General features: G+C 31.9%; 1 pseudogene; it reads left to right on the top strand.

The window, feature by feature from the left end:
* On the top strand, positions 580 to 7,274 carry LOC104736627 (annotated as a pseudogene).

Raw genomic sequence — 12,094 nt, 5'->3', positions numbered from 1 at the left:
TATCTGTTATTCCGTTGTTGTTGTGATTGTGGTTAGGTGGCTAGTGGGTATGTGACCACTAGTTGTAATTTATTTATTATTATTATTATTTATCATTTAAAAAAATGGTCACATCGTTTCAATTTTAACTCGTAATTTTACCAATACTTTGTTATTTCTAATAACAACTTAGATATTTCTCATTTTATTCAATAATATCCACCGTTTTTTTTTTTTATCAAATCAACTTTAAAAAATATTACTAATCAAACAGTTCACTCACAGTTGAGATAAAGAATGCAACATTTTACGCAATGAAATGATCGACAGAAAAGCAAAGACGTATATATGAAAAAGTGGAAAGAAAGAATAATATAAGTCATATCTTTAGTCAAGTTATTATAGCAAACGACCGATCCCACTAGAGTTCGAATGGCTACGAATAAAATTTTGTCCATTCAATGATAAGCCATATCCGTTAACGCAGTCTAGTGTAAGTGATCCCACATTTCACCTAAACCTCCCAAGACGCTAAGGCAAGGTAATGCATATGCCACTCTTTACATGGCTATATAAACCCTAGATTGGTACAAAGCTTCCATGCAACTTAACAGATACATCAACATATTAACTATGAAGCTTCTTGGGCAGATTAGTTTTTCTATTGTGTGTGGTGACTTGCAAAGCTGAAGATATTACCAGCGAGGAGAATGAGCCATTCACATGTAGCCAAACTGATCGTTTCAACAGACTCAACTTCGATAAAGACTTCATCTTCGGTGTTGCATCTTCTGCTTACCAGGTATGTAACATGCAAATCACTCATTCTGTTCAGATAACCCACATTTGACGTATAGAAAATCCCACTAACACTAAATCAAACATTGCATGGTTTTTTCTTTTTATTTCAGATAGAAGGTGGTAGAGGTCGTGGACTTAATGTTTTGGATGGCTACACCTCACAGATATACCCAGGTTTGTCGTTTGCATGGTTTCTTTCGATTAAAAACTTACATAGTTATAGGAGAGGAATGTTGTTTATATGTTTCTATATATTTCTAGTGATTTTTTTAACCCTATCAGAGAAAGGAGGAGCCGATTTGAAGAAATGAGACACTACTTGTGACTCATATACGTATTGGCAGGTTAATTCCACAATTTATATGCTTGCTAATGTACTCAATGAATTATCTACAACTATGTGTGGATTTACATGTCACTGTAAAAAATAAACTACAGAAAGATATAGACGTGATGAGCGAACTCAACACTACTGGCTACAGATTCTCCTTGCCGTGGTCAAGGATCCTTCCACGTTATGTATACATTTATTGATTTATATGTTATATGTCGTATATGTTATTGTTGCTATTTGGAAGTGTAAATATCTAGTATAATAAAGTAGGCTTACACCCTATGAAGAAGTTTTATATATCTGCCACGTGTCACCTATAAATCTTTTGGGTTTTTTTTGTTTTTCTCATGTTTAAGCTAATTATTAATAGGCTATAAATAGTTAATGGGTCACAGAGATATCTCGACTTCCCAAAGCAAAACCGACAGAATCTCACAGGTCTATCTTCTCCTCTTTCTCGCCTCTCACTTTTTCTGACCTCTCCTCTCTTATCTGTTCAATTACCGCTAGAAGCCCTAATTAATCTTACCTCAATTTTTATGGTGTTTCATTGACTAACAACGGAGATCTTAAATCAATATTTCGTTTGTAAAAAGATCATGTTAACGTCGTTAAAAATCGTAACAATGATATGTGGGAAATTTGAAAATCGTGATAGTTCATGTATTTTCTTATAACCTATAAAATAGTTTAAGTATTTTTCTGGTAACGAAAAAGAGTTCGTGTTTTTTTCTGACAATATTAAATAAGTCATGTATTTTTTTGCATTTTTCCTTTTTTTGTTTCATCTTTGTAATTTAAAATTATGAGAAACACACTCTTGTATTTTTGATTATTATCATCTAATTTAAAATGATATAAGTTATGTTCATATTTAATTTGTTTGTGACATGTGACATATTTTCATATAATTTTCTTTTAAATTTATTTTGTGGTCTCTTTTTAATATTGTCTTACCTAATTATTTTATATTATATAATATTTTCTAATTTCAGTTACTCTCTCCTTACTGGTGTATNTCTTCGCGCGCAGAGCTGGTTGAGACTGCAGCAGGGATCGAGGAGGATTTCCGGGCACAATCAGTGGCGGCTAGCCCAACAGTTCTAGCAAGGTCGGCAAGCCTGCGCAGGGAACCAAGAGGAGGTGGGAGGCTATGCAAACGTCGAGTGGTGCTAGTTGCTTCAAGTGTGGGAGCAAGGATCACAAGATTGCTAGCTGTCCCANTATTTGGTGTTTATTTTCTTAAACATCTAATATTTATTTTTAATTAAACCTAAAATACAACATATTTAATCATATACATTAATTCTTAATTTAAATATACACTTTAGTACTAAATTGTAACAGAAATTACATAAATTGTGGATTAAATACCCTAGCAATTATAATTATAACTCCTCTAATTTATTTTTTGAGAAATGTAACTTCCATCACTTCTTATCCTATAAATAATCATTCTCACATCCTCCTCCATCATATCTCAAATCCTAAATATTTTCTTTGTTTTTTTTTGTTTTTAATGTTCTTGCATTGGTTGAAAACTCAATGAAGATAATATTGTAAGAGTTTAATAATATATTTTACATTGTTCTCCATTTTATTTCTTCTTGCTTTTATGTACTTCTTTCTTTATTTTAGATTTTAGATTATTTCTTACATATTCATATATATATTTATTTGATTCTTAAAAATATGTAATGTTCTAACTTCTAAGGAAAGAAATTTTTGTAATATAATTATGAAATATCAAATAATTTTTTTTCAACTCTCTCTTACCTCTAACAAAATTGTAACACATTTTTTAAGAATACTCATCATTATGTTTAGTCTCTGATTAAACATATAATTAAATAAAGATCATTAAGCTATATTTATTTAATTCAAATATGTACTTCAAAAGGATTTCTCTATATAAAAAACAATATAATATTCTATTTTCTATCTACCTTTTACTACAAAGATGAAACAATTATAACTAAATGTAGCAATATAAATTAAAATGAAGGCAATATAAAAAAGAGATTTAAAAGTAAAATTAATTTTTGGGAATTGTACTTTAAAGTTTTGCTTGTACTTCATATGATTTTATAGAGAATAATTTTGTTTCTCTCATTTAGTATTTTAGGTTATGTGTTAGCTTATATGAACAACTTAAATTAATATTTGAATATCATAGTTAATTTTCATTTTATCATTTTTTTCTTAACTTCAAATCCTGAGAGAAACTAATGAAAATTGTTATTAAAGTTAAATAATAAAAAAACAAAAAAAAAATTAAGAGATATGTATGTGTGATTATATTTAAATTAGTTATATATTATAAATTTGTATGATTTTTTAAAAAGTGTAAATTTTCTAAAGACATTGAGATTTAGATTTTTTTGCTTTTTATCATTATTAAATAAAATTAAATTAATTAACATAATTTATTATATATATATAACAATAGGCGCATGCACGGGATATAACCTGTATATGATAGGTATAGATATGAGCAGAATGAAAGAGGAATATGGGAATCAACGAAGATGGTATTAAGTACTACAGCGATCTCATCGATGGCCTCAAAAATAAGGGTATAGAGCCTTTTGATACCCTCTTTCACCGGGACCTTCATCAAACACTACAAGATGAATATGAAAGTTTCCTGAACAAGACGATGATCATGTATGTTTTTTGATGCCATTTGCTTATAAAGAAAACATAATTCTATAAATATTTGAACTTGCATTAACGAAAATATAATTCTATAAAATGTGCAGAGAAGATTTCAAAGATTATGAAGATCTGTGTTTTGAGAAATTTGGTGATAGGGTAAAGAACTGGATCACTATTAATCAGCTCTACACAATGCCTACGAGAGGATATGCGTTGGGAACTGATGCACCCGGTCGATGTTCTCCTAAGATTGACAAAAGATGTTACGGCGGAAATTCTTCAACAGAGCCCTATCTTCTTGCTCATGCTACAGTTGTTAAACATTATCAGGTGGGTTCACCATTTATAATAATACATTTAATCATCATTTTGTAACTTGTGTTGTATACGTCTATCTGACAAAAAGCTAGAGCAAAAAGGAAAGATTGGACCTGTGATGATAACTAGATGGTTTCTTCCGTTTGATGACATTCCAGAGAGCAAAGAGACAACATATCGGTCTAAAGAATTTTTCCATGGATGGTATGTACATATCCACTAATGAAATTGTTTATACAATATTGTATATATAAAAAAGTAATGAAAAGTATGCATGTATATCAGGTTCATAGAGCCGCTAACAATGGGTAAATACCCAGACATCATGATGAAATTTGTGAGTGGTCGGCTTCCAGAGTTCAACGAGACAGAAGTCAAACTTGTAAAGGGTTCATATGATTTTCTTGGTCTCAACTCTCAACTATTACGTCACTCAATACAATGATAAAGTAGTTCCTTGGGACGAACAATGATAAAGTAGTTCCTTGGGACGAACACACTGCCATGATGGACTCAAAAGCAACTCTCACATGTACCACACTATTTCTACATATTATTTCTTTTTAATTACAACATTTTGTGACTATCAATGATGTCATCCTTGCGAATTTACAGCTAAAAATGCCACGGGTGAGGCCCCTGGTCGGCCAGTATGCATGAATAATCCACCCCTATTCTTTCAGTCATTTTGTTTTAATAGAAAATACATTCTACTGACTTCTTATATTATATATCCTTTTATCAGTTCAATAACGGCAGTTATTACCACCCAAAAGGCATTTACCACGTGATTGAGTATTTCAAAATCATATACGGTGACCCTTTAATATATGTCACCGAGAACGGTTAGTTCTACTACTCATCTCTTTCATCTAGACATGTTTCAATATTGGTTCAAAAAATTGACTCAAATACTATGAAATTAGGAATCAGAACCGCCGGTGGTAATTGATATCTTGTGTTTTTATGTAATTTTAGAATTTAATTCTTCATTGTTTTGTGCATATTCATGAATATTTAGATTGTTTAGGTTGCATTTTGCATCAAGTTTGTTATCTCAGATGATGGAGTAGAGATGTACAAGGAAAGTGTGTTTTGGAGCCAAATAAGTCAATAATTAGCAATATAATGGAAGACACACATTTGGATGCACACAAGATGATTGATGATTCGGAACCAGTTTGCAGTCCCTCAAAGATCGACTCGTATGAAGACCTTTATTTGGGATTTAGCTCCAGAGTTATTTATCTAAGTTATTGGAAATTGAGTAAGCTTTGCAATGGAGGTGATTTCAGGCCAATCAGATGTACGTGTAAAGAGTTATACCTGTTTGAGTGAACGTATATACAGCCAGAGTGAAAACAGGAGCCACACGCGGCCAAGAGCAGCGGCCAAACGGTTGCCGAGTGAAGACCAGCGGCCATCCCAATCGGTCAAGAGCTGGCCGATGGATTTTAGTAAGAGGAAGATCGTTTACAGCAGCGGCCAAGCTCAATCGGCCAAGCCATGACCGTTGGAGCCACGCGACCTCATCAATCGGCCAAGCCATGGCCGATGGAGCGCAAGAAGAGAAAACACCGTTTAAACCAGCGGCCACCACCATCGGCCAAAGTGTGCCTGACCATCCCAATGGGCCATCTCAATCGGTCAAAGCATGGTCGTATGAGATCATCACCACACTTGTTTTAGTTTTGATCGGGGTTTGACCCGGTTTGAACTGGGTTGACCTGACTCCCTTTTATTTTGCTATAAAATACTCTAACCCTATTAAGGGCAGACTTATCTCTTATTTTTGGTTTATCTTTTGTTTATCTCTTGTTTAGCAGCTACTTAGGATTCTTAAGCTTATTTACTCTTGGTTTGTTGAATGATTAAGTACTTCTAAGTTTTTTATTAGCAATTTCTCTTTCAAATCTCTTAATCTATAATCTCTTATTATGATTTCACAAAGATCAAACTATTTCCTTTGTGTGATCATGATGATGAGTGAGTAGATCATTAGAACTTTGGGCTAGGTAGATTAGGGAGATATATGATTGATCTTTGATGTCTAGAGCCTTATTTATGTGTTTCCTATCTTGGTTAGTGTTAATAATGCTGGAAAGCCTAGCTTGAATTTAAACATTAGGATTTCCATTGTCCAGAAGATGTTTGATGAAATTCCTGAACCAAACTATTCAAGGGCTTTGCACTCCTAACCAATGGAAATTGATGATTAGGGTGCTTAGTGGTATTAAGACTTGTTCTTAATGCATGCTAGCTTTGTGATTGCCTTTGGAAAAAGTTGATTATCACTTGATTAGCATAGGAATCTCTACCATGGAAATGGATTGATTTGCATTAGTGTTCTTAGCCATAGGATTGTTCTTGATTGTTGCATGGACATCTAGGATTGGTTAGCTATCTCCCAAGTCAATTATCTTGCCCAAGGTTCACTTGTTTAAACTTGATTCAAAGTTTGTTATTAGTTGTGTTCTGTTTCTTTTCTTTAATTTGTTTGCTAGTTAAGATTGTTACAACAAAACCAATTCTTTTTAAAAATAGATTAAACAACTTTGTGTATTCTTAGTGAGTTGATTAATGCAGATTGTGGATTGATAATTTAATTGACTGAAATATACTACATCAGTAACATAACCTTCACAGAGGCATTTCACAATTACAATCGGATTGATTATCTATGCAGTCATCTATGTTTTCTCCGTAAGGTCATCAAGTGAGTGAATCATATTCTTCTTCCATTTTCCTTTACATATATAACAAATACATGTAAGTATGATAAGTCAGACGCATGCATTTAATGGTTGTTCTTTTTTTTAGGGAGAAGGGTGTCAACGTGAAAGGATACTTTGCTTGGTCTCTTGGTGATAATTACGAGTTCTGCAATGGCTTTACATTAAGATTCGGACTCAGTTATGTTGATTTCGATAACAATGTCGCTGATAGAGATTTCAAAGAATCTGGCTTATGGTACCAGTCGTTCTTAAAAGACACCACCAAGAACCAAGATCTCCTTCACTCGAAGTTCTCCTTCAACAACCGCGACAGGACCAGCCTCGCATGAAAAACCCAACCCACTTTATTCCCATCAAGATCATCTTCATGTCTCATCTTTCTACTTACTCCATAGATAAGGAGTGTCTTCCACTTTATTCCCAACCCACTGTACTGAATAAAAATTTTAATAAAAGATGATCAAACTTAATAAATATTTTATTGTTATTTTTCTTTTTTGTATATACTACATTAAATCATGGGATGAGAAAAAGAAAATCTAACTAAAACCAGGGGCGGATCCACCTTATTCAAGGGTAGTGCATATGCACTATATGAAATTCTAAATAGTTTAGTTTATATATTAATTCTTAAAGTTAAAGTGGCATAATGGTAAGAATGCACCATATTAAAAATGAGATCATGAGTTCGACACTATCTATGTTACATTTTTTTAGTTTTTTGCATCTGGTGACAAGTTTGGCTAGATCCGCCACTGACTAAAACCAAACTCAAAGGCATACTAGTTTCATTTTATCATTTTCATACAAGATAAATATACCAACTTTGAAATTATTTTACATACCAATTAGTTTTTGTTTTTTTTAATCCAAGAATTATTAGTCTAATTTTTATTTATTCCTAATGAATTTCCTAAAACATGTTACATTTATTTTATGGTTTAATCAATCTTTTAATATGGTTTATGTTATTTGTTTTCTCTGGTAATTAATTAAATAAAAACCCAAAACATTTCTTAGTTCTAACTTTTAACTACTCTCAAAAATCTTACAAGTAACAATTTAGTCTTTGTGGAGCCGATCTTGTATATACTACTATTAGGCATTCGCTGTTTAAATTTCTCGAGCTAAAAATCGAGCAATCTAGTGTGTTTATATTTCCGAGAAAGCGACCACAAAATTTGGTTCAGACTGTACAAAATTAATGGCAAACGAAAATGATATATTTTTTGGTCTTTTTTTCTGAAAGAGGAAATATTTTCTGGTTTCATTTGTTTCACCGAGTTTATCTCTTAGTGCCAACCACAATGAAAATAGAGCGCAGAATATGCTTCGCAAATTAGCCAAAAAAAAAGAGAGGTTCTAATGCAAATTTAATAACACTAACACATACAGTGTGACCAAATTTGTAGTGATTCGTATGAGGGGTTCTCAAATACAATATTAATTATTAATAATTTTAGTATTATCGAGATATATTATAATAATCATAGAGAATCAACTCATACATAACAAACATCCACGTAAATAAATAAAATCGTCAACAAATGAAACAATAGTCTCATAGAGAAAAATGTATACATAAATAGAATCAAAGACTCATATACTTGGAGTCTTATAAGATGCTAAATGCAGAGCCAAAAATAAGAGCCGCGACAGCTACAACGAACGAAGGCAAAATCACACCGGATCCAGAAGTAGGACTAGGTGCAGGAGACTCAACTGATTGAGCAGAGACGATGGTAACAGCTAGGTAAAACATCGCAAACATGAGAGGAACAAAGGAAGATTTGGAAATCGCCAGTTTCTAAGTATTGGAATATATGATTCAAAAATTGCTGAAGATTGAAGAAGGAAGTGAAATGAGAATGTTTTGGAGTAAACATGAAGTGGAGGTGAGAGTATATAAAGAGGTTCGGGCTGACGCGGAGAAGAGTTAGGGCAGGCTGTCCTAATTGTATTTTTTTTGTTTTTGTTTTCCAGCCTGGGGAATAAGCAATAACAGCTGTTTCTTCTTTTGTGTTGGACCTTCACATGTTTTTGGTAATCGACGGTTTATGTTGTTCCCACGTGGTTTTGAACTCCTTTAAAAGGTTGTTTGTTTCTCAACTACCGTTGCGGCGCCTTTTAGTGTATGAGTCGGTGAGCAAATAATAGAAAAAGTCAAAAACTGCGCAAACGTGTAAACTGATAGTGATTTGGTAGAGAACCATCGGCACAAGTTTTTGGTGAATTGGAAATGTGTGTTCTTTTTTTGTAGGGATGGTTATTAGTAGCCATGTGAACTCCATACAACTGATTGGTGATGTCAAACATAGTATATATATATATATATATATATCGGGATTTAACCCGTGGTACATCACAGGACAATTTTTTTAAAAACTAAAATTTTTCCATTTTAAGAGAGGGTATTGAACTTTACATTTTAAAAGATTTTAGAGTATTCTTAAAATCACTTGTTATTCAATTGATAATTTTTAAAAATCTTTAGAAATCCTATGTTATTCAACTTGACATTCATGTAAAATCATTTAAAATAATGCACAATCTCTTGTTATTCAATTAGAATTTATAAAAATTACTTGAAATCTATTGTTATTCAAAGTATCACAACTTTTAAAAAAAAATGCTACTTTAAATGATTCTAGAAGACTTGTTTTTATGTTTTAGTTGAAAAATATGACTAATAAAATCACACCCTTTGAGGTGGAATTTTGAAGGATTTCAGAAAAAAAAACATTGGTTCATCCTTTCCGTAACTCTTCCCGTACAGCTCTGAGGTTTCCGATTCACAGATGTCACCACCATCACCTTTCCAGATTTTCTTCATCTCATTCGTCCCAGCAAGGTAGACCAATCTTCCCAAAACAGTTTCAGTGGTCGCAGTTAACTTTATGATGGTGACCACAATTCTTCGCCGCAATCATCTTCCAACCAGAACACAAAACTCTTCCTACCGTGTATCATAAGAGAGCATGAAATGACAGTTTCAGTGGTCACAATCAACATTGGCTACCGTGTTAACACTTGGTCGTGTCGCCGTCGTTCCACTTATCGCCGCAAGTACGTTAATTTGTTAACTGCAATTTGTTTTGAATTCGATTATTCAAATGTTGTGGTCTAACAAGAAAATCTAATCCTTTCTGGTTATGTAGAATTATTTCTTGAGCTCAATATTAGACTCAGATACACTTTGTTTTGGATAGTTCTATTACAATTTCAGACATTGAGTTGGAGTTTCAAACGTTCAGCTTAAGTTTTACTCTTCACTTATGTTTAACTAAACAAACTCCATCTCTTTAGTGTTGTGTAATATTTAATACATTGGTCTCACAATATGCTATCGACATTGCTATTTTACCATGCATTGAATCATGCTTTAAAAGAGACCATTTGAATATGCAGGTGAAATGAAAGCATAAACTGATCATGATGAATCCTCTTTCTATTGTGCTTTGCACTCAAGACGATGTTGCTTGAATTTAAGCTTAATTATGATGCAAATTATGAATATATCTGAAGCCATATACATATTGGATACATTCATATGAGGAAGAGTAGTATAATGATTATATTCGTTGGGGAAGGAGAAGGGGAAGGGGAAGGTACAACTGTGTTTGTGTAAACCCAAAAGACTTGCAAAAGGAGAAGGGGCATGTACTTTTGTTGATCTTTACAAGGGCTGTCCTAAATTAATGCACACTTCCATTATCTCTATTTGAAGTAGACCTGCAAATATGTTTGTCCAACTTTTCTAAATTCATATACAGAGAAGCCTTTGATTACTCAGACTTTGCTTACTACCACTATACAATATAGTCTTCAGATGTGTAGTAAATCTCTCCCATCATGAATCACAAATTAAAAATTCAAAGAAAATGTGAAAAGGAACTCAACTTGTATGTTTAGTTGTCTACCAAAGTCTCTTAGCATTAACTTTGTTCCATTCCATTACATGGCAAATTGGCAACGACAGTGTTTTGTTTTCTGTTTTGATAAAGGGATGGATGATGTGAATAAACTCAACTTTTCCTTTTTTTTGTTCTACAAATCTCTCAGAATCACCTAAAATCTCAACAAATCACAAGCTAATTTTTTTCTTCTTAAAAATAAAAAATAAACAATTCAACCAAATAATCTAAAAACTCACTTAAATCTCACAAAATCTAAAATTTCCAAAATCTCACAAAATCCTCTCAAATCTTGTTTCAATACCCCCTCTAAGTTATAAATGTTTGTTGATTTTGTTTAGTGTTTGAGATGTATAATTGTATTTAGATTGTTAATTTTAGGGTTTATTAGTGGTACATTGCATGATATTTGGTTTTTTACATAATCGTAATTTAATTAAAATTTTAAATCTTCTAATATTGATGGTGTTAATAAAATAATAACATGATGAACACAAAATTAAATAATATTTTAATTTATATTTATATCAACTCAAATTTGTCTTGCTATATAACTTGTCACGTGATATATTATAGTTTCTGTTTCCATATAATAGAAGCAAAGAATTCAAAAAACAATAGAAAGTGTCAGTAATTTATTATAGTTACTGTTTACAGAAAATATTGATTGCAGTATTGTGTTAGAAATGGAATGTAAAATATTAACGAAACAAAATATGATGTTATCGTTATTTTGGAAAATTTTATAGGGATTAAGATTGTAAACATGTTTTTAAATAATTATAACTAAAAGAGCATAACACAAAATGTACTTCAAAAATGTTAATATAAATATATTTATATATGATTGGTAATGGTAAATTGGTAACAGAAACAAATCCTATAAAAAAACAAAGAGTGTTCTCAAAACTTTATGACACATTATAATTTCCCAAATATTTTTTTATATTAATAATTAAAATTACAGAATATCAAGATACTGAAATTGTGGATTGTCAAAACTTTTATGGAATAGTTTAAACCCGAATTCAATGGCCTTGAGACAGAAAGTGGAAGCATAAAATTAGTCAATCATGTGTAAAAATAACTAATTACTGTATTGCCCTACTAAACTTTTTGAGAAATAAAGAGAAAATGAATAAAAGAAGAAGATTTTTTTTTTGGTAGGAATAAAAGAAGAAGAAATGAATAAAAGGGTAAATAACCTTTTTTTTTTGGTAGAAACAACCAAATGAGATATTATGGAAAATCACTAGTTTGACCCAAATTGAGCAGTTAATTGCTAGATTAACTCCTAAAATTTGAGGGTCAGTTGGGTTAGTTTTATACCGAAAATAACCTTTTTTGCTTTGTTA

This window comes from Camelina sativa, chromosome 13, assembly GCF_000633955.1.
Source record: "Camelina sativa cultivar DH55 chromosome 13, Cs, whole genome shotgun sequence".
Classification (NCBI taxonomy): Eukaryota; Viridiplantae; Streptophyta; class Magnoliopsida; order Brassicales; family Brassicaceae; genus Camelina; species Camelina sativa.
This window is presented reverse-complemented; position numbering and strand designations above follow the sequence as displayed.